Source organism: Puntigrus tetrazona, chromosome 16 (genome assembly GCF_018831695.1).
Source record: "Puntigrus tetrazona isolate hp1 chromosome 16, ASM1883169v1, whole genome shotgun sequence".
In the NCBI taxonomy this organism is placed as follows: domain Eukaryota; kingdom Metazoa; phylum Chordata; class Actinopteri; order Cypriniformes; family Cyprinidae; genus Puntigrus; species Puntigrus tetrazona.
The window spans coordinates 19,696,924-19,720,559 of NC_056714.1; the positions used below are offsets into that span (position 1 = coordinate 19,696,924).

The 23,636-nt window shown below is 36.2% G+C and overlaps 1 long non-coding RNA gene across 1 annotated transcript; it reads left to right on the forward strand.

Annotated features, from left to right (window-relative positions):
* Positions 1-5,801: 5,801 nt before the first annotated feature.
* LOC122360931 lies at positions 5,802-23,006 on the forward strand. Its single transcript, XR_006252841.1, has 5 exons — positions 5,802-5,874; positions 10,780-10,827; positions 13,266-13,350; positions 18,522-18,615; positions 22,248-23,006. It is a non-coding gene; the product is annotated as an uncharacterized LOC122360931 (long non-coding RNA).
* Positions 23,007-23,636: the final 630 nt, after the last annotated feature.

Sequence of the window (23,636 nt, forward strand, 5' to 3'; positions counted from 1 at the left end):
CAAATGCTCTTCGTATTTGTCATCGGTCAGCAGTGGCAATCGGATCCACACTGCTGTTTACGCTCACATTTATAAGTTAAAAAATACAGTAAAATAGATAAATGGAATTTTGAGCATCATTACTCCAGTCACATGATTCTTTAGAAATCATTGTGATATGCTGCTCGCAAACTTTATTATCGGTATGGAATACAGTTCCGTTTCTTTTTTTGCAGAAACGGATTTCTTTGAATACAAAAAAAAACTGCATATATTTTTGAAGTAGAAACCATTTAAAATAAAATGTTAAAATTTCTTTACTTTCCATAATGCATCCTTGCTGAGGTAAAGTATTTCTTAAAAAAAAAAAATCTTACTGACCCTAAATTTATAAACAATAATGTCATTACTGTATAAACACCTTCCAATTCAGTTATTCATTAATTCAATTTTTTTTTTCCTTCCTTACACATGTTACATAAACAGAGAAAAAATAATGCTTTTATTTGATAAGTTTTATTAAATATCACATTTAGTATCTTTGGTTGACACATAGTTAGTTTTAGGCCAATTAATTATTAATTGTTTGGCCATTTTAAGATAAGATACGTATCAGTTTGGCAGGGAGATTTCGAGTTAAATTTACTCTATTTTTTTTAAGATAGATTTTTGGTGTTTTTGCCTTTAATTTGAGAGGACAGGAAGTGAAGTGGGAAAGAGAGAGCGAGGGATGGGACAGTGCTGTACGTCGGCACGCTGCCCGAGGCAAAATTAACACATTTTTATTTCAGTTCGTTTCTGTTGCGTAATTGTATACGATCAACATCTTCCACTTTCTAAATATCAGCTGTGGTAGAACTCATATTGGCTGATAGAATTTAGACTTGAATGTATGAACTGAATTTTGATTGAAGAATTGGTGACAAACAGACATCTCTGTATCCCTAGAGACATTGAGATTACACGACTCTTTCTCTGTGTTTATTTAATCTCATTGCTGTCTGTGAGAAACCGCTCAAATATAAGAGATCTCGTTTATGATTTTTATCTTTCATGTTTCTCTGCACACGTTTTGCTGTGCGCCGTTTAAGTCTGACTGCGTTGTGTATGAATCAGTTTGCATTAGCATAATGAAACGAGCTCGTTTTCAAGCAGGTTTAATGACACTCCGCCGGAGAGACAGCAAAAGCATGACGAATTGAGTGAGTTTTCTGTCATTCGCGAGCAGAATGCTTACGAGACATATTTTCGTGGCATGAATTAAGTTTTCATTTTCCTAATTATGAAGAGAAGCGACTTTCGGAACGCTTATCGAAAAGTTAGAGTCGAATCTAAGCAGCGTTTGAGATGGACACAAAGTTAGGGTCTCACTCGCAAAGTTTTAGACAAACATTTTCTTTCATTGTCTTCAAGACGATTTCGATTTGCAGGAGATGAAGCGTTTGAGAAAGCGTCTGGAACGCGGTCTACATCAGGGTCAGATGAACACATAATCACAGGCAACTTCACGCAAGGCAGACCTGCCCTCTCTCTCTCTCACTCCCTCGCTTTTCTCTCTCTGTTAGCCCGTCAGATATGGAGAACTGTCCCTCGTCTCGGCTCACAGATCACAGGCTTCTGTTCTGGCCTGCAACAACCTTATTCCGCATTAAAACAGGTCTGACAGAACTTTCCAAAGATTTCTGATGGCGTTCAGCATTCGCCTCGGAGGAAAATAACAAGCTGGCTGCTCACTTTGTGACCCGCTGGATGAGGTAAATCAATATAGGCTTACCAGGGAGAAAAATTACAATTTTAAATCAAAATAAAACTTTTTTTACTTCAGAGGTGTGACGTATTTCTGAGTGAAACATGATGTTCTGCAGATAAAACGAAAAAGCGGATACTAAATTGAGAGGGAATTGGTAACATAATTGTAAAAGAAAAGTCATTACAGAGGGAGAGAAAGTTTTCAACAAACTTCATTTCTTTAGAACGATGTGTTTACCAGTGATTTATGAAAAGTAAGACTAAACTGCTCGTTGAGTTTAAAACTGGTCATATGTTGTGTTAAAAAACTTTACTATTAAATGTTAAAGTCTCTCCAATCATATATATATATATGTGTGTGTGTGTGTGTGTGTGTGTATGTGTGTATATATATATATATATATATATATATATATATATATATATATATATATATATATATATATATATATATATATATATATATATATTTATTTATTTATTTATTTTATTATTTTTTTTATTTAGCAAGGATGAATTTAATTGACATTAAAGACATTTTTTTTTATTTTACAAAAGGTTTCTTTTCAAATGCAATTATTTTGGTACAGAATACAAAGTAGGAGTTTCCAACTAGATTGTGTAAATAATAAAACTTTTAATAAAATTTTTTAGCTATAAATCACATTATTTAGGAATAAATCACATTTTTAATAATATAAAAATACATAGCAGTTTTGTTTTTTCAAAATTGTGATATTGCTGTTTTACTGTATTTATGATTAATAGTAAATAAATGGGTGACACAACTATCTTGGCTGTTTATTCAATCTTACTGAGCCTTATTCTGCAAGACCATATTTTTGTTCTCTCAATACTACCCAATACCTACCTTACTAATTATTAATAAGCAGCAAGTTAGTAGTTTATTCATAGTTAAAAGTTAGTTAACAATGAGAATTTGTACTGCAAATTAAGAGTGAGCTCAAGACCGACCCCAAATGTTGTACGCCAAAACTTCCTGGACTTTTTCTTATGTCTGGATTCTGCTCTTGATGGTTCTAGGCGGTTCCAGGTGCACCTGTCACACTCTTCCTCCAGGCGGGGAACGTTGCCCCCGTGTAGCGCCTGAACCTCGGCTGAGTCGGGTGGCAGCCTCCCATTTGTTAAATGCTACATGAGGTGACTGGAGCTTCTCTGCCCGTCGCTGAGAGGACAGATGGAGAGGCCACGGAACGTTCTGGAGAGCCGATGGTAATTACGAGCCAGTAGCAGAGCCGGTGGCTTCCGCAGGGACCAGGCCTGAGCGGAAGCGCTCGAGTGGCGTGGGGGGTTGTTTGCCCTTTGGCTGCTCAGCATGCTGTTGCTCTGCGCGGTGAGCTCGTGTTGGGACCGCCGTCGCTGCACATTTCTGCGCTTTTCACGTCACTGAAGTGTGTGTGAGAACATCGTGACATTTGTGAGCTTTTGTCATTCACAAGGAGAGTTTAACTCTTCGGATGTGTTTCCAGTTCTCCAGTCATTTTGAGAGATAATTCATGAAAGTTGCAGATGTCTGCAAAAGCGTTTGATTGAATAGCCCATTGAAAATGGTCATCATTGCAATTCCAAACCTGCCTTTTTTTATATACAGAACAAACAGAGAATCGTGAAAAATCTTCAGGCAGCTTTTTTTCTATACAACGGTGATCGTCACAGTGAGTTTTCTTCATATTTCTTTTTCTCTGACACTTGTCTCCTTGGTAACCAAGTACACTAACTTCTAACTAACTTACTAATTGAAAACAACATAATTGTTTGTGTTCACCAAATGTACAGAAATCATAAACTTGGGGATTATTTTTATTTCAGCCTTTGTTTAGATCATTATAGTATGTTAGAATTTTTTTCTATTAGATTACTTCAGTAGTTCAGTTCAGTAATTCCGGATGGATTATTAATAGTTTAAGATAAGGCTAAAACAATAAAATCATATGTAATCATTTTATATTTTTATTAATTGGATTTCATAATTCATAATTGTTACCTTGTACTCCACTCCTTGTACTTAATATTTTAACCTCTCACAATTAATAATACTTCTTACATTTTTCTCTCCATATTTTATAGTTTTCTATTTTTTAATAATATAAAAGAGATTCAAAATGCAGCAACAATAAATGAAGGCATACTAAAAGTTTCTGTGCCTTGTAAACTTTTTATCCTGAATTCATCATCCATGCATTCATTTTTATTGTTTTACCCTTGTCCCTGACTTTCACTCTAACTATAACAAGCCATTATAAAAGTGCAAAGTATAAATGAACGCATGTTTAAAACTATGAGTTAAATAAAACTAATCCATTTTTATGTTTATGTGCACCATTCGTTGTGTCCACAAACAAGTTATTTTGTAGTTGCTGTACATGGTTACAATATAGACAGAAAATGTTTCGATCTAACCTTAGTTTCAATACAGCCAAACCTTATATATAAAAAAGCGCACAAAGTTGAAGAAACACCCTCATATCTTTTCAGATCTGACCGGTCATTTGCTCCACATCTGAAGAGCTTCCTGTCTGTGGGTGATTAATTACTTTGTCAGCCGTCATTCTCGGAAAATGAGAGATGAGGAGAAAAAAAAGGAGGAAAAGGGAGGAGTACGAGGGAAAGTGAGCGAGCACAGCTTTGCAGGATGCTTGAAATGTAGCTCTGCAATCCCCATAGGGCTCATAATAATGAGGGTGCAGAGAAAGTTAACAACTCGCATTAAGCACTAATGCATTCTTTAATTAATTAAGTGCTCATTTATAAATATCCAACACATCCTGTACACGTTCAATCTGACTTAACAATAACATATTAACGATTCCTGTTCCAGGCATAACATATTTAAATGTCACTGATACTCCAACGGCTAGATAAACATACTCTGAAACTCTATTAGCAGCATTAGGTGATGTCTGGAGCAGCACGAATTCCCCTGCAATTCTCTCATAATTACAAATTAATTTCACATTTAATGTATGAACACAGCCATGGTGAAATGTAGTTAATTAGTTGATTAAAATGCATAGTTCAAAGTAAAAACTGAGCAATTTTGGGCCATTTAGTGAATCATTTTGTAGTTATTGGACAGCTTTAACACTCTTCCTTTTCATTATTTTTTAAAGCAGGTTGTTAGACCTGGATGATGCAGTTAAGACTCAAATGTGTGCAATACCACAGAAAAGGCCTTTATTATCATTTCCGATTGATAAAGCAGCCACTTAAATGGAGATGCCACATCCAGCTTTGGCATCATGTGACACATTCAGGTCAGACACAACTGCCTGTATAAATATAAGTAGCCCATCACACACGCACAGAGCTTTAAGACGAGTGTTAATCTCTGAGGTGTGTTGGGAAAGCACAGAAAGAAGGAGATATCAAATAAAGCTCATGTAAAAATATTCTAGGGAAATTATTTACTAAAAAACATCCTAGTAAATTTTAGATAAGCAAAAACTCCATATGCCATTCCGGTTTGGGTTTCACGAGAAGGATAACATGATAAAGACGTGTTTGAACATATAATCTCTAAGGAAAGATTCCTCTGGGTTAAAGTCAAAAGAATCACTTTATGCACATCCGACCGTGCTGCTTTTTTTTTTTTCTTCAGCGAAAGAAGCGATGCGTCTCTCATACCTTAATACTGAGACAAAGAAACGCATACACGCCGCTAAAAATAAATTGGCATGCATAGTCAGAATGTTGACAATAAAACCAAAAAACAACCCTCAGGATGTCAACAATCCCGACACTCGAAAATAAAAGCAGCCCTGTTAATAAAACGCTTCGTTTCCAGACAAAATGCTTAACAGGCATCTCTCAGAGTCGGTTTCAACATGTTTGAAATCAATCAGAATATTTACGCCCGTGGAAGCAGGCAATCTGTGTAGCTCCGCGCACCTCCTCACTGGAGAGGAACTTCACTTTTGGCACGGTGTGTTTCAGTATTTCATGGAGATGCACCTCCTTTTCTCCTGCAGGCGTCTCCTCAGTGTGTTCCTGCTGAACGTGTGTGTGCTGAACAAAAAGCCTGGGTTGTTTACGTCAGGGTAATTGGTCATGGATGGGTCATTACCTGCAGCAAGAAAACCGGAGAAATGAAAAGTGTATAACAACAATCCGCAAGAATCTTATCAGGTATATTGTATATGTGCACGTCTATGTCGTTTAAAAAAGTTCATTAACGAAGATTGTTTAGTCACCAGTTTGACAAAAAGGGCAAAAAATAATTGAAGTAGAAGTAAAACTAGTCCATATGCAGCCATGCTACAGTTTTGTGTGAGAACCAACCAAAATTGAAGCCATTTTTGACTTCATTGCTTTTTCAAAACGAATAGGTTAAAATGATATGGCTTCACTTATAGTATTAACCCCTGGTTTCACAGACTTAAGCCTAGTTCTATACTTAAATGTACATCTGAGCTGTTTCAGTTGAAGGAAACTTGAACTGGCTGATCTGAAAACATGCCTTTATTTTGTCTCAAGATGCACACCAGTAATGTTTTTTTTCTAAGGCAAATTTCCTAATTGAACTATGGCCTAATCCTGGCTTAGGTTAAGTTCTGTCTATGAAACCGGGTATAGTGTAGTACTTTATGGTTCTTCCATTTTGTTTAGTTAAGTTTAGTTCCAGTATCTGGTCATTCTGGTAAGAACTGAAACAGCAGGAAGAAAAATGTAAAAATGTGTGTGTGTATATATATATATATATATATATATATATATATATATATATATATATATATATATGTTTCACATAATTATTACAAGTTTCCCCATCTCTTTTTATGTAAATATTACATTAATTGTAAAAACCTTACATTTATATTGAAAAATATGAACGTTCAAAGCAGGGGTAGATGCTCACTTAGGGTCTTTATCATTTATGAATCACAATTTTCATGAAGATATACCCGGACGTCATCATTATTTGATGCTGATAGGTATTTCCGTGCGTTTGGGTGATGAAGAGCAGGTGGCCTCATTTGCAGAGAGCACTTCCTCAGAAGCAGCACCTTCGCTGCCTCCTCTTCCTCCACGTGGCTGTCGGGCAGGCGAGGGCGATTGCGTTCCCCTCCCGCGCCGTGCCGCCTGTCCGCCTGTGGGACCTGCTCCGTGGGCTTTTCATCAGCTGCCATTTTCACCAGCATGCAGTAATTTCATGGCTCATTGCAAGCGCTGAAAACCTTTGAAACTGCAAATGTTAACTTTTGCCTGGCCCGGAGCCATTTAGAAAGCGATTAATTCGGCAAACAGACGTGAGCCACTTTCTCCTCCCAAGTTTTCGCATAATTTTCCAACCCTTTCTATCTGGGATTTGCATTGCAGGGAACTCGCAGGACAAGGATAATAACCATTCCCGTTAATTGTGGTTTTGGTGAAGAAACAAGGCCTGTCGCTCTGCAGTCTGATCTGCCCGGCTGTCCCAGTCCAGTCCAAACAAAATGAATAGACAGAGAATCAGATTGAGAATCAAAGAAAACACTCTTTGAAGGTGAAGTGCACAGTCTTTTAGATATTAAATCAACATGATACATTGTTTGCATTCCATGATGTATTAGTGAATGAACCAGAATATAAAAAAAAAAAGATGGCTTAATTTTATTCATGAATTGTGAATTAGATGTTTATAACATCGTTAAATAGTTTTCATTTATTCACAATTATATGCATTACATAATACACTATTAATTTGACTGTTTGATCTGTGTTTTTTTCTATTATTAGATTTAGTAATATAAACAAATATTTATTTCAGTAGATTATTTAGACATTTTTTTGGTGAATTTCTCAAAATGCAGCATATTATGTATGTATATTTATATGCCTGTGTGTGTGTGTGTGTGTGTGTGTGTGTGTGTGTATATATATATATATATATATATATATATATATATATATATATATATATTAATGTAAAAATATACAATGATAAAATGTGATATACAGCTTCTTCTTTATATATATATATATATATATATATATATATATATATATATATCTTCTGTTTATATATAAACAGAAGAAACTGTATATCACATTTTATTGTGTATATTCACAATAATTGTCTATTTAGTGAATAAATAAAATAAAAATATAAATAAATAAATAATAATAGCAATAATAAGTGTGTGTATACTCTTTGTGTGTGTGTGTGTGTGTGTGACATAATCATAATTTTTAAATGTGACAAAAAGATCTAGTGAATTAAAATATATATATATATATATATATATATATATATATATATATATATATATATATATATATATAAAATCTTGACTTTAATACGTCTATAATAAAAGACTTCATAACATGATGTAATATTGCCGCCCACCCCTAATTCAGATGCATTAGGATTACATTGAAATACTGAACTGAAACACAATTATCTGTGCTTCCAAACATCTGGAGTTACAGATTCACACTTTAATCTGTCAACACAATCAATCAGAGCGCTGCGTATGAATGTTAAAGCTTCAGGTACAGCGTATGTTCTGTGTGTGGTAGAAGAGAGAAAGAGAGAGTCCTGTGCAGTAAAGCGTGAGAGACGCAGCCGTCCCCCACAGCTGTCCACCTGCGCTCTGGCACCCACAGACGCTTACCAAACACAAGAACTAATTCTGCCGCCTGAACTCCATTAATTTCCCTTTGCTGGGACACCCAACGCTTGACAGTCACATATAGCTTGTGTCTGAGAAAAGCTGGACTCGCTCAAAATGGTACGACAACCCAGCAGTGGCAGTTTTTTAATGGTATCTATTAAAACTAAAATGTTCTTCAGCTGATTCTTAATATTAGTAAGCAAAATGTTAAAATATCCCTAGAAAAAGAAATTGGTATTTTCTGGGCAACCGGGGTCAGTATAGAATACAAAAAACCACTATGAATGAAAACTGTAAAAAAAACAAAAAAAACAAGAGTTTTTCGCTTATTTGATCAGTCGTTAAGTTTTGATTCACAGAAAAGAAGTTAGTTATTTCACTGTATGATTTGATTTCATAAAAAAATGGCTCATTGGGTCGGGAAAAAGACTTCAGTTCATACTGTAAGTTTTTGATACACCAAAATTATTTTTGTAGGTTCAAAGAATTGTTTGTAATATTGTGAATCATGAGAATCGTTTGCTTGGGAGTAGGGCTACACTAAACGTCCTGTATGTTTTTGTCATACTAAATAGAACCGATTCGACATGATAGTTTGTTCAAGAGTCAAATTTCACTAATTGCTCTGTATGTTTTGAATCGCTTTTAAGAGAAAGGCCTCACAAGAGTCATCCTAGAGCACGGTATATATATTTCTGATTGTGAATCAGTCCTTACCGATCGTGCTGTTAGTTTTAATTCATTAAAAATAAAGGGTACGAGTCATTACTTTACGAATCGGACCTTACTGATTTCATTCATTACAAACAATGCATTCATATGGGTCATTTGCTTGTGAATCAGACCTTACTGATCACACTATGTTTTGATTCACTAAAAAGAAAGGGTTCTTATGAGCCATTAGCTTGCTGATCGCGCTATTTGTTTTGATTCGCTGAAAAGAATTTATTCACGCGAGTCGTTCACTTGTAAATCGGACTTTACTGATCGCACTATATGCATTGATTCACTAAGGAGTCGAAATGGTCATGCTGTGCAGTGTTCAGTCACATCACCTGTTTTGTTAAATAGAGCTGGTTCTGAATAAACCTGAAATAAACGAATGTGAGTAAAAGAAAATAATATTCATTTTAAATGATTTTTAGATCCCGATTAATGCACCTCGGCGAAGTTATCTGGGAAAGCGATACCGTCATACACGGCGAGTTTTAAAATGCTGTAGACCTTACAATAACGCCGTCCTCTTTACAGGCAATTTGTCAGTCACAGTCGCTTTGCCTTTCCAGTAAAAAATGCATCAGCAAAATCGTGCGGTTCCTGTTAACCACGAGAAATGGATTGGGTTGCTTCATGAAGCCGTGTGAAGTTTGCAGGAGACCTCTTTTACTCACACTTACAGATTTTAATGGGAGACAAATTTGCATCTCAACACCTTAACTGCACAGGAGCCTGACAAATAAAAGAGGCCACCTGGGATTTGTGGAAGCTGCCCGAATGGCTCTAATGAGAATGAATTCAGCTGTTGGGATGCAGTCCTGACAAACACAGCCTACTTTCTGCATGGATGTTTTCTTCTAAATCATCCTCTACTTGTCAATGAAATGCCCTTTCGCTCTCTTTATCAGCTGATGTTGAAAGAAGATCTGACAGCATTGCTGTTAGCGTTTTCCCTGCTAACAAATCTGGCAAATCTTCTGCTAAATTTTCCGTCAAGAACAATTAAAAAGAAAATGAAAGGCACACACAAAAATATAAAGGTATCAACGTTTTCGTTTTTGGACATGTATAATACGTTTTTGGCATTTGTTGAAGTACCTCGGCGTATTAAATAAAGACTGTGGTATACAAATGATGATTATGGGATGAGGATTTATTTATTTATTTTTTGAAAGAAAGCACAAAATTTACATTTAAATGTACCATGGGAATCTGCACTTATTTATTTTGCTTGTTAGGGACAAAGGTGTTTAAAATGTCTCAGAAATACCTTTTTTTACACTAACAAACTGTACTTTGATTTGCTTGTTTTTTTATGAATTTGCTTTGGTAATACAATGACACTTTTTTAAGTACATTGGTAAATATACCACAATACATGAGTCGTGCAATACATAAAAAGTATATCGCATATGTGACCCTGGACCACAAAACAAGTCACAGCTAGAATGAGTATATTTGTAGAAATAGCCATTAATTTTCTCGCTATTTCGTTTTTTTTTTTCGATTTTCAAATAGTTGCATCTCAGCCAAATATTGTCCTAACAAACCACACATCAAAGGATAGCTTCAGAAGACATCTAAATCTCAATTTCAATAAACTGCCCCCTGGTTCATGACTGGGTTTTTGATCCAGGGTCACATAGTACTGCGCTAATACAATGTTTTTGGATATATATACCATACCAATTTCTTCTCATGCCCTTTTTCTTTTTTTTAGGGAACAGATTGTTCGAAATGCTGTTGAGGGACCGACATTGAGAAACATGTAAGTGGAGTATAATACCCCTGGGGTCTGTGGTTTTACACAGGGATGATGGCGCTTAGGAAACGACTGCTTCCTTACCTGGCTTGCCGGCAATCACATCTGCATCCTGTGTTAACGGGGCAGTCCAGCAATCTCCACACCACCAATGCGCCGTTAATTGCGCTGGAAGCCACTGAAGTCACCGTTACAGATAGCGGCCAGTTTTATTTCACTGCTTATCATAAAGGTTCCACATGTCCCAGTTCCAACACTAAAATAAAAACAGATAATATTGTCTTAATTGCATCCCTTCAACAATGATGTTCGACAGCCAAACACATCAAATTAAATTTTGTTTTTGTCCGGCGAAAGGCTAGTCAAGGTCTTATATTTCCATTGCAGGTACATTGTCTGATAAACAGGGGAACGAAAAGAGTAATTACAGGGAGGAAATTACATCAGAAATGAAGGAAGTCGTGAAAGGATTGGTGCTTAAATGGGTTTGAGCGGAGCGTTGAAAAGGCCATTAGCGTGACTCCACACAGGTGTTACTCACTCCTACCAAAACAAACACAAATACTTAATAAAACACGCTTGCAAGTAAACATTTATCATAAAATAAGTTCTCATTTCACACTTGGACCACTTGCCAACGAATGTTGCGTGCGTGAGAGTGTGCTTTCGTTAAGTGGGTTTTTAATCTGCTGATTATTATCGCTTTATTTCACAAAACTGATTGTTCATCTGCAATCGGTTTTTTATTTATTATTTTTTTTTATTGGCTTCCATAAGTCTTTTTTTACAGACGGACGCTAATATATATGGGTTTACTGAAGGCTGTATTCATTTAGTACAGAACTACATATTAAACACCTCCAAGGCATTTCATTTTATTTTTAATTCATTAAAGGTAAGCTGCAGTATAATCTAAAGGACAAAAAAAAAAAAAAAAAAAACATAACAAAAGTGCAATAGCAATTAAGCATGTTATCAAGGTGAAGGTAATTAAAGCGTTTGCTGCTGGTAGACTGATGGCTTTGGAGTCGGGGTTAAGTCTTGGAAATTTCTCTCACTCTTTTTCCTTCTCTCTTTTTTTTTTTTTTTTTAGAAGAAACGTGTTTCATTCGTGACGGAGAACTAAAGAAATCTCTGTATCATTGCCTTGGATTCTGAAGCTGATTAAATGTTTCATTATGGAAATTAATTAAGCAATACTAGAGACCAGAACATTTGAATAAAGAACCTGTGATTAGAGCATTAGCTTGGGATTTTGACCTTTGTGAGGGAGAAAAAATCCCATATTTAATATCTCCGTAATATCTAAATACTGTGTTATAGATTTCCCCCCTAAAGAATTGACTTTAAAGTGACTAAAATTAAATCTCTGTATTCTCATTAAAGCCTCACGCAGCAAGAGTTTTCATTGTATTCATAAAGTTTACAGTTGAGACTACTGTCTTGTCTGAGCTGTCATGAATTTGTTGTACTATGTGTTTTTATTAAACTTGCTTTTTATGGTCCGTAAAACTACTGCATCTCATTCCCAAACGGTGATCCACTTTCCAGAGTGTTAAAACCAAACCTTTAGGTTTCTCTTTCTCTAACTTCAGTGAGTCTGGTTTCTGCATGGGTTTCCTGAGAGTGTTCTCAGTGTTTTAGTTCTACGGGAGAAGCACATAATTGTGGAGTGTTCACCCTTTCCACAGGTGTCCTGCCGTGATAAGATAAATGGAGAGCGGTGAGTCGGAGCTCTCTATATTACACTACTACAGGCCTCCAGGGCTGATCATCTTATAGAGAAAGAAACACAGGGGAAAATGCAGAATTTACTTAATGGAACAAACTTTCAGTATTAAAAATGGGAAAAACATTTGTATACATTGCTTTGAAATAATAATGTCCAGGTGTTCAGATATGTTTAAGTTGTTTATTATTAAATTTTTCATCAGATTCTAATCAGTTTTATATATATTTTATTTATTTAGATGTTAGATTTTAATGTTCTTTAAAAGATAGTATGATTAATTTACTTCGCATTAAACAAAAGTGCTTTTTTTCCTTTAGATTTTGGGGTGAAATGTTTTTTTAGGATGAATGTAACAGCCTCATTGTACGCAATATTTAAAAAGAACTACACTCTTAAAAATAAAGGTGCTTCGCATTTATTTTTTTATAGAACAGCCTTTTTGTCTAAATGGTTCAATACCAAGAACCTTTAACATCTGTTTCACAAAAGGTTCTTTGTGGTGAAAAAGGGTTCTTCGGGTTATAAAAAGGTAAGAAAAAGATGGTTCTGTAAATAACCTTTGACTAAACGGTTCTTTGTGGAACCAGAAATGGTTCTTTATGTGGCATCGCTGTGAAGAACAATTTAAACACATTTTTTTAAGAGTGCAAAATGAACGCAGTGTTTACAAATGACATCCGTTCACCTCTTCCCTTTGTCTCTTTTCCTCTAGTTCTGGATGGCATGAAGGTTGACGTGGCTGCGGTCCAAAATCATCGTGCCTGAGACCACACAGATGGGGATGAGATAAAACTTCTGTGAGTCGCTCAAACACACACACACACACACACACACACAATGGGTGCCTGGATAGGTCGTAAGTGTGTGATTGGTTGTTTGGAAGTTAGGGGAGGGGTTAGTGAGCCACCTGCGGCAGTGACATCAGCACGGCAGAGATCAGGGGCCCCCGTGATCTCCATCCCCCACATCCACCTCGTGTCCTTTTATCTGTGATCATGTATCACCTGCAGCTACACGTCCAGCCAGAGGAGACAGATTTCATCTGTCATCTGCGAGTGGATCTCGATACCCAGAACTAAGTCTGTCCAGAAGTCCATGTCCAGCGGCCGGCCTGCCAGAGCTAATCTCACAGATGAAGCGTCTCCTTTTCTGCTCAGTCATGTACCTGTGCGGGAGGGGAAAGAGATTCATCTCCTATTAGAACATGTGTCTGGGGTTAAAGGGATAGTTCAGCCAAAAATCCAAATTCTGGGATTGTTTTACTCAATCTCAAGCCGTTTTAAACCCGTATGACTCTCTTAAGAAGATGCTCTCTTCTCAACTACAGTTAATCATGTACTGAAGCTTCCCAAGAGACACAAAAGCACCATAAAAGTGGTCCAGCATACAAAAATATAGGTTCTCGATCAACTTTAAAGAATTATTTCACCACAAAATGCAAATGTACTCACCCTCAGGCTATGCAAAATGCAGATGAGAGATAGCATTGCTTACCAATGGATTGTCTGCAGTGGATGGGTGCCGTCAGAATGAGAGTCTAAACAGCTGATAAAAACGCCACAATAATCCATAAGTAGTCCACATTATATGTTTTGGACTACTTTTGCTTGTAAACAGTGCTTGATCTGTTAATAGTTCCCACCTAATTCAGACGAGATTACTTTTTCTGACTTTTGGGTTTGTTTTAAGATTAAAAAAAAAAACATTTTAATGATAGATTTGTTTAATACAAACAGCTTTTTGTTTCACAAGACAATAATTGATCAACGTGCAGTTGATTCATTGAGAAATACTGGTTCAAAATAATGATTCATTTATCAATCCAGAGACCTACTTCTCTCATCATATCTCTTAAACATGCCAAGAGAAGTCATGATTTTGTGTGAATATTGCCTGTAAACACAGGTAAGTAAATAACTACTCATTTATTTTATTGTCCAAACACTTTCTGAGAGATTTTATTCGCGAAACTTGCGTAAAAATCTCATCAAATTCCTTCAAGGCCAAGCAATCTGATCTACAGTATCCAAATTCATTTTACACTCTCATATTCATGTCTTACATTGTTAAAATTACGCTTAGCTATTTATTAGCATTGATGGTTTCATGGAGAACCATTAATTTTTCCATTAAACAAAAGGTTCTATATTGAAAAAAAGTGATTTAGATTAAAACATTCTGTTCACGCTAATAAAAAATGTCTGTTTTACTGAAAATAATAGTTATTTTGGACATATTTTTATGCATGTAGGGCATTTTAGGTGCAAAACTTTAGACAAAGATACTTGACCGCTATTTTTTCCACGCAAACTATGAATAGAGTTTGATCGCCGCCACACAAACACCATACGTCATCTTAATATAGGGCTGCAGTTCGACATCTTTCATACAAACACACCCCCACACGACTGCATGCAAGCCTTGAGTACATGTATCTGTGGTGTCAGGGGAGCATGCTTTAATTAGAGAGACTAATCAGCGTTAACGTCTTCATATTGCAGACAGGAGACTGACACGTCTAAGACTCAGACTCGCTCTAAACTCATCTCCAGTCATTGTGTTAACGTGCTTCGATGCAGTCGGAGATGCCCACCCACATATCTGCTAATTGCAGGTCTTTGCCCCTGAGCGTCCTCACAGACACAGAGACAACAGGAAAATTTGGTCGTTTTAGCTTTGCCGCTTAGAATGAAAAATTGATGACACTTTTGCCTCTTCCACCCTACTGTGGTGTTACAGAAGGAACAGTCTTTTCCCTTTTCTTTATTTTGATTTTTATTTTCGATAAATGTGTTTCTCTAAAGTTTTTGTGAATATGCACCTAATCATATTATTAAATCTAGATACCCCCCCCCCTTCTTTTTAGTTGTTATGATGCTGAAATCATGATACCAGTGTTCATTTTGACAGGTAATTTTAATTTAGTTTCAGTCATAGTCTTTTGACTAAAAGGCCATTTAGTTTTAGTCATATTTCAGTCGTCTGAATTGTTTTTAGTTTTATTTGACGGCTTATATGATTGTAGTCGACTAACTCTACGGTAAATTTAGTCAACTAAAATCAAATGGGTTTCGTTACAGTGTAATGCATTTATTAAGCATTTTCCTAAAAGTCATTGTGTTTGACATTAAGGTTTGACATTATCATGATAGACACTGATATAGTGGTGACACACAACATGCCATTATGTTAATCACTTCTCACAAAGAAATAGAACATGGTTTTCTTTTCAATGAAATACCAATGGTTATATAGGCTAATTGTCTTGTTTACCACATTATTCATTATTTCAAGCAGGCATATATTTATTTATATAAATACATTTAGATTAACCTTTAGGACTACTAAGTGATTCAGTCAAGAGCAGTGAGTGATTTCTACTTTCGTTGCTTGATTACAAATAAATTAGGCTGCTGTCCCTTTAAAACCGAATTCACGGATGCAGTGTACTGGTACGTGTTTCCCTACCCACTTAAGAAATAGACTCTGTTTACGTGAATGGATGATAAAATCATCAATTCGACATCATTTTGTGTGTAATTCTCTTTGTCTACACGTCCTTCAGTGTCTGCGCTCACAAACCGGACTAAATTAGGTTCTCTCTTGTATCGTCAAATGTATCGTCTGTAAAAAAAAAAACGGTCGTTGACGAAAGTAACACTGACAGATAAAGTTACTTTTAGCAGTGGGTTACTTTAGTTAACGTATATAGCTGACTAGAGTAAAAGAAAATGTGTGTAAGTATTATGTCCGTGCATTTAGTCTTAAAGAGACAGTAGCCTAGAAATACCTACTTCTGTCTGGTCTGCTAAGAAGACAACAGTTTAACAAAGACTCATTTGTATTTACGTTATGCAGTAAGCGTTTTTATGCCATTTTACTCTTAATTATATACATTTATGCACCTTTATGAGTATTTATACAGCTTGTAATTTTATGCTGTAGGCCTTCCATCTATGCTCATAGCTTGTTCAGTTGTTCTTGTTGTATTACTGACTTAGGTAGTTAGGCTAGTAGTTTCTGCTGGGGGGTATGTAAATCCCTAAAGTGAGTTTTTAGTAATAAATGATCCAAATTTTGGTGATCCAAAAATAACTCAAAATCCGTAGTGGGATACGATCCGTGAGGTTTGCGATATGTTGCCACTAAAGAGGGACAGACGCAGAGAGAGAGGTGTTTGCACGCTGGGAAAATAAGACCTCGCACAGCAATATAGTTATATAGATTTGCTAAGGTTCGTTGAAGAAGTTGCTAGTTAATTTTTCTGAAAAGTGTGTTTCGTTGGCAATCGGCGTAAGTGCGTCACTTTTTAGCTCCACCCACACTACACTACCTCCAGGAGCAGTATCTGTATTTGACTAAAATAGTTTTTATTTATTTAAATTGAACACTTCTATCTATATATCTTATGTATATTTCTTATATATGTATATCATTTTTTCTATTTCAAATGTCTGTCTGTCCATCCAGAAAAATTGTAGATTTTTTGCATTATGCATAAAACTAATCAGAAACCACCTATTATTAATCTTGACTGATAGGAGTCTTTTTACATGCTCTTAAGTGAACCATCAAACTTCCAGTCAAGAGGAACCAAGCAAAGTTTCATCACTTCATTTATTTTCTCATTTCATAAGACTTTGATGAATATTTTTAAATTGCTAAATACCATTTCCTTCCTGAAGCCTACATGCCGTAGGGTCGAAACAGACGCTTGTTTTTCCCTTCTGACTTTCCTGAGCAGCGAAAAGAGGTCTTCAGATAGTACACAAGCAGAAAGCCATGAGCTGATGAGTGGAAATCCCTCTGCTTTCTAATTAATGGAGGTACACAGGGCCAGAGGATGAGGCGGATCAGGGAAATGACATCAGGAGAGAGATAGCATCACTCATTTCTCCGGTCCATTGTCGCCCCACGGGATCGGCTGAAATGAACCGCTCAAGCATTCGCCGATACATTTGAATGGTGGAGAAAAATTCATTGTCCAGTGGAGAGTTTTTCGATAAGGATCTCATCCACTCTCTCTTTTCTATTCTGCCTCCACTTCTGCTCTTTGTCAGAGAGCGTCCCGATCAAAAAACGAAATCGAGGCATCGGCAACAGGTGCGGTACATCCCTCAAAGCTGCAGGAATCTTGCAAATGAACTGAGGAGATTTGGTCTCGCCTAACCCTGGATGCATTCATCCGCTGCTCTGTGTCAAAAGGGGCAGACGTGAGGTGTTTCAGGGAGGTGGAAGAGGCACATCTTAGGCACATCTTTGCAGGCGAGAGAATTCAAAGCAGTCAGAAAACTCGGATTTGCAGCCAGCGACTGAATAGTGTTGCTGTACGAGAGTAAACGCAGGTTAGATGGATGCAGATGAACTCGGCTGAAGGAAAACTAAAGATAAACTGAAATTAGTGTTTTGGAAAGTACTCTGAACGCTCAAGACAGTTGAAAATGTTCACAAAATTGCATGACAGTTTGCTATTTTACTTAAGTGTTTCAGTATATTCTAAAATGAGTTTTAAATTAAAATTTAAATGAGAATATAAAAAAAAAATGTATTGCTTCCTCACAAAAAAAGGAACATGTTTGCTGAAATTTGATGAGTAAATATATATATATATATATATATATATATATATACACACATATATATATAAGCAAATCTATAGGCAAATGGAAAAAATACACAGTGTTTATAATTTAATTATTTAAATGGTGCAAATATTTATGCTAAAATTTGATGCTATCGGTATCATACAATTTCAGCATAATTTCAATTTTAGATAAAAATTGTCTCAACAATGTCACGACTGACGCTGAATATGATTTTTCTTCAAAAATGTTGTTTTGTGTTTCACAGACAGCTAACAGCATGGGAGGATAAGGAAAAGAATTTAGCTTTTTTTTGTGGTTAACTATTCCTTTAAAAGTGTTTCTTTCAGCTTTACAGTATGTCTTTTTTGTTCATTCTTTCGCAGTGTTGCGATCGACGACATTTACAGAGAAGAAAGACATGGAGAAGAAACCACGACCAAACTTCATCAGTTCTCGCGTGTATCGCCGACGCGCCGGGTGAATTAAATTTCCAACTTTTAGGCTTTTTTAGAACTATTGGGTCAAAGGAAGTCGCAAAGCATTGTGGGACTGCTTTGTTCTGCCATTTAATTCAGTTGATTTGCTAAAATGTCGAAGTTTGGAAGGGTCACGAGCGAGAAATGTATTTGCGAGGAATCTCTTTTGAAAGCCACTGGTGTTTGCTGGTGAAAGGACAGCGAGTGAAGTGATCTTTGCATTTGTAGTCGTAATAGTCATTCCGACTCAAACGGCGGTTCTGATAGGACAACAAACCTCGAAACAGAGGTATCTTCAACAGGACGAAAGAAACACAGCAGAAATCATGGTCTGTTTTGGATTAAGCTTCGCCACCTTATTCCTGTTCCTTGAAACACCAAACGGTATCAGGTACAAAGAGCTTTGCGAATGTTACTGCAAAATCCCAGTTTTCTAAACGCAAAAGTGGAAATGACCCATCATTCTGCATTATTTGCCGTATCGCTTTAGCGAAAACACCGCCAAAGGTCCGCGTGCCAGAATCACACATGCTCTGTTGGGATTTGCGCAGCCTATCCATTGACGTTCCCTTCAAAGTTTCCCGTGATAAGTGAGAACTGAACGCAGCGGAGCATATATTCCCTCCCTGCTTGCCTGCGGTAAATAAGCAGGCGTCTCTGAGCTCTGCTAGCTTTGTCTTTCTTGGCTTTTAAATGATAATTTAAGTTTTCCTGGCTAAGTACTTCCGTCCGTCCCAAGAGACCTCCATCCCCGTGTAAGACGGTGTGTGTTTTTATATATATATATATATATATATATATATATATATATATATATATACCCCACCTCAGCCCTTATACCCCTTGCTGATATTTAACACATAACCACTCATAGTCTGCCTATGAGATATGAATATAATTGTATGTTAGTTTTTAATTACAGGAAGAATCTAACTTGTAAGACGATGAGCTGGAAGGTGCCACCGCATTGTTATATTTTTTCATCCTGGTTTTTCTGATTATGTGAGCTGGGCTCCTTTGCTAAGCGTTGATAAGCAGAATTTCCATGTTCCCTGCATAATTAATCCATCTCTGCCTGCCTTCCATGCCAACTCCTCCGTTATCGCCCGCACATGCCTGAATTGCAAAAGAATTCTCTCTTCAATTGGAACTTATTGATATTCCAAAAAACTGGAAATCCTTAAATTTTAAGCCACAGATTGTTAAATGGATTAATTTCGCGGCAATCTCGGGCATCTAACGCGGGAAGACAGGCAAGGCGAATCCAAAGTGTCTCCCGTTTGTGGACTTTTAGTCCCAAATGATAGGGTTTATTGGCATCTTTTTTCCCCCCCGCTTCTCCTCCATAGTCAAAAATTACCATTCATTTGCATCGTATAAAACACTTTTATATGGTCTGAAATTCAGAGGAATGTCTTTCAATGCCTGTCGTTTGGCTGCCCGATAACAACTCCGGCCCGGCACATCTGGAGCCTTTTGATACTGGGTGAAAGGGACGCCTGAATATTTAATATTTTTATCTGTTTTTCATCGGAGGTTTCACTATTAAGGATGGCGGCGCTATTTGCATGGAGGCTGGCAGATGTAGATTCACTTCTCAGAGCTGTCTACACCCAACCTCTCTGTGAAAATATACACAGATGCGTTTTTTTTTTTCTCTCTTTCTTGTCGCGCTGCTGTTTCCGCGCGGCTGTACTGACCAAAACCGGCAAAACCCAGGAATAACCAGCACCAAATCCAAACGTCCTAGTCCAGATGTTTCAGATGAAACGGCACGGATCGGACAATTATATTAGACGCATTAGAATAAGGGTCTCTGATTAACTGGCAGCTCTGCTCAGAAATGTGATATTATGCGGTTATTGTTACATCTGTCATGGGCGCAAGTGCTCCCTGCAAGCATGTAATTAACCGCAACTGTTGTGGACTGTGCCCGACCGTTTGTAATCTAATAATTATAGATTAATCAACTCGATATTCTGTGTATTTTCCTCCCTTGGCAGCCTTTAATGAAGGTATTGCAGAAATTGTGTGCAGCTGTATTTCAATGCAATTATTCTGTCAGAGCGAAACAGCCAGTTCATATGCTGTTTGTGACTGATATCCGCCGAATATTATCCTCGCAAACGTAAACGGAAGGGAAGACTGCAAACAAATCCCCTCGGGAGGATATTAAGCTCAACGCTGGACATAATAATGGGATTTGGATAAAAATAAAGATGTTGATCATTTGGTTGCAAGATGCAATAAAAATGATTTGGACTATGTTATGTAAAAAAAAAAAGCTTTAAAACACCAGCGATGTGCTGGTTATTCATTAAAAATGAATCTCTTTAATGGTCAGGATGCATTTACAGTTTCACTTACGGTTGACACCTTAAAAAAGTAAGCCTTTCGGACATTTAGTCTGTGCAATGCAAATATTTACCTGATCATCAGCAAAAAGAAGTCTTATAAGAAGCGGCGATTAAATATGTAATAAATGCACAACAATTACTGTTGTCTGTAAAAGCTGTCAGTTACGTAACCAAGGAAGATCTGGTTGCGTCTTAATATGTCTGCACACTGTCTTCACGATCTGTACAGTGTTTAAATGTTGCAATATTTCACAGCTCTTGCTGTCAGTTTTTTGAGCCTGCACTGTAAAAAATGTTTTGTCAGATAACCTAAAATTATCCACTTCGTTTGGTGACGTCTAAAATAACCAGTCAAAACAGAAATGTTATTTAATATGATTGAATCAACCTGACAGCAACAAAAGTCATTTTATGGGTCAGAGCAGGTATAAATAACTCATTATGGTAACAATAGCGCCTTTTTTTGCTTTTTATAGTACGTGTGAAGAGGTTATTAGATTAAAACTAATCCAATTTGCATTTTGTGTCATTTTCACCACTTAGAAGAAAAAAAGAGTTGCCTGTGCATATTCAAGTCTTAGTGGTACATGTCACTTACTTTCTATTTCATTTCAATAGAATTTTATAGTTTATGGCAACAGGAACAAACTATGTTTTAATGTAATATTTGAGTTATTCTTAAAATTGTGGTAAATACTGATTAGTGGAACTGTTTTGTATTTTAATAAATATAGCATTTCACTTAGAATACCTTTATGATTTATAGGATAATTATTATTATTATGAATAACATATATTATCGAGATATAGATAATCGTAATATTGTTGATAACCTCCCTATAATACTCAGAATCATTTAGGCGCATTTGTAACAAGATTCCAAAATTCAGTTTTGTATAAATTGTGAAAAATCTGTAAAATCTGTAAAATAATACAAATAATAAATTTATCATCGATTGATCGATCATTTAAGTTTCAGTGAAAAGACAGTGGGGTCTATGAATATCTTAAATAGTGATAATGTAAATAAAATCAACATTTGGGCGAAAGGTTAAGAGAAATCTGACGTCAGGGAATAGAAATAAAAAAAAAAGAATCATTTTAGAACATGGGTTGCATTAGCATTTGCAAAACACACAATTGTTTTTTTTGTCGTTCCTCACAAAGTCAAAAGAAAGCGAAATCATTTCATTGTCCTTGTAACAATTTATTTACTAAGTCCTTTTTTCACAGAATGTCTTTTTTTTTCCCACATCCGTTATTTACTTGTTTTCAGCTCCTAGACAGCAAAACGCAATCCGAAGACGAAGCTTCAAAATGGAGGGATGGGAATCGGCAGAGGACGAGTGCAGAGAAAACAAAGAAACGGAGGAAGAAGGGAAGAAAAAAGGCAGAGAGAAGAAGGTGTGGAAGTGTGTTGCTGGGCAGAGGGCTGGCGCCGAACGCGGGGTTGGCAGGCGGGGTGGAGAAGCGGGCACGCTCACAGACATCTGTTGGCACGCTGCGGATGCTGGAGGGGGCACGGTGCCATGACCAGCGGGAACATGGCACACTGATAATGCTGTAGCTATACTCAGATACACACTGCGTCTCTATAAAACACCACACACACCAGCACTAATGATAAAATAATCTCACACTATCGACACGAGCGACGCAGGACACACATGTTGCGGATCAAAATATCATAATTGGCAGCTTTCAGTTTTTAGTCCGGGGCAAAATACTTTTCTTATGAAAACCTAAGGCAAATGATCCTGCAGAATACAACGCTCCTAAAAATAAAGGTTCTTTACTGGCATTGAAACATCTGCATAAAATTTTAAGTTGTTTGAAATTATTTAAATGTTTGGTAACCCTTTACAATAAGGATCATTACTTAAAACACTGGTTAACACCGTAATAAGCATTAGCTAGGAATGGACAATACTTGTAAAGAAAATATTAATCTTGCTGCATTTTAATTTCTGCATTTGTTTTAATGCATTGTCAAAATAAAATAATGCAAGTTGTGTCTGTTAACATTAGTTGATACACTGTGAACTAACATGAATAAACAACGAACAACTGTACTTTCATTAACATTAACAAAGATTAATAAATAGTGCAATAAATGCATTGTTCTTTGTTTAAAAAAAAAAGAGAAGCTGTTCAATGAAAGGTTTTTTGGGAAAAAATTTTCTTTTCTCAAAGAACATTTCAATGACAGAAAAAATACAGCAAAAATTATTAATTGATTTATTCAAACAATTTATTCACAAGAATTTTGCTTAAAACATTTTGAGTTGACAAAGTGGGAGAAATGTCAAAGAATTTTTTATGTTAGAAGTAGACAAGAGACAAAAAAATTATAACATCCTTCAAGGACGTTTACGTCATAACATTTAAAAATGACATATAATATTTTACCAGGCATAACTAAAAACATGATAGTAACATAAAAAATGTAAAGCATAGTAGGAATTTAAATACACGGGTTGCAAACCTCCATGTTTCAATTTTACAAAAAACACTTTATAATGAAAAAAGATTATTTATATAATTAAAATGTTTTTTTTTTACAAATGGGCAGAGTGGTTTTTCTGTGGCATTCACCGGTAAAAATAAAGGTATCAAAAGTGTTTTCACAGCAAGTGCCACAGAAGAACCATTTTTGGTTCCTTGA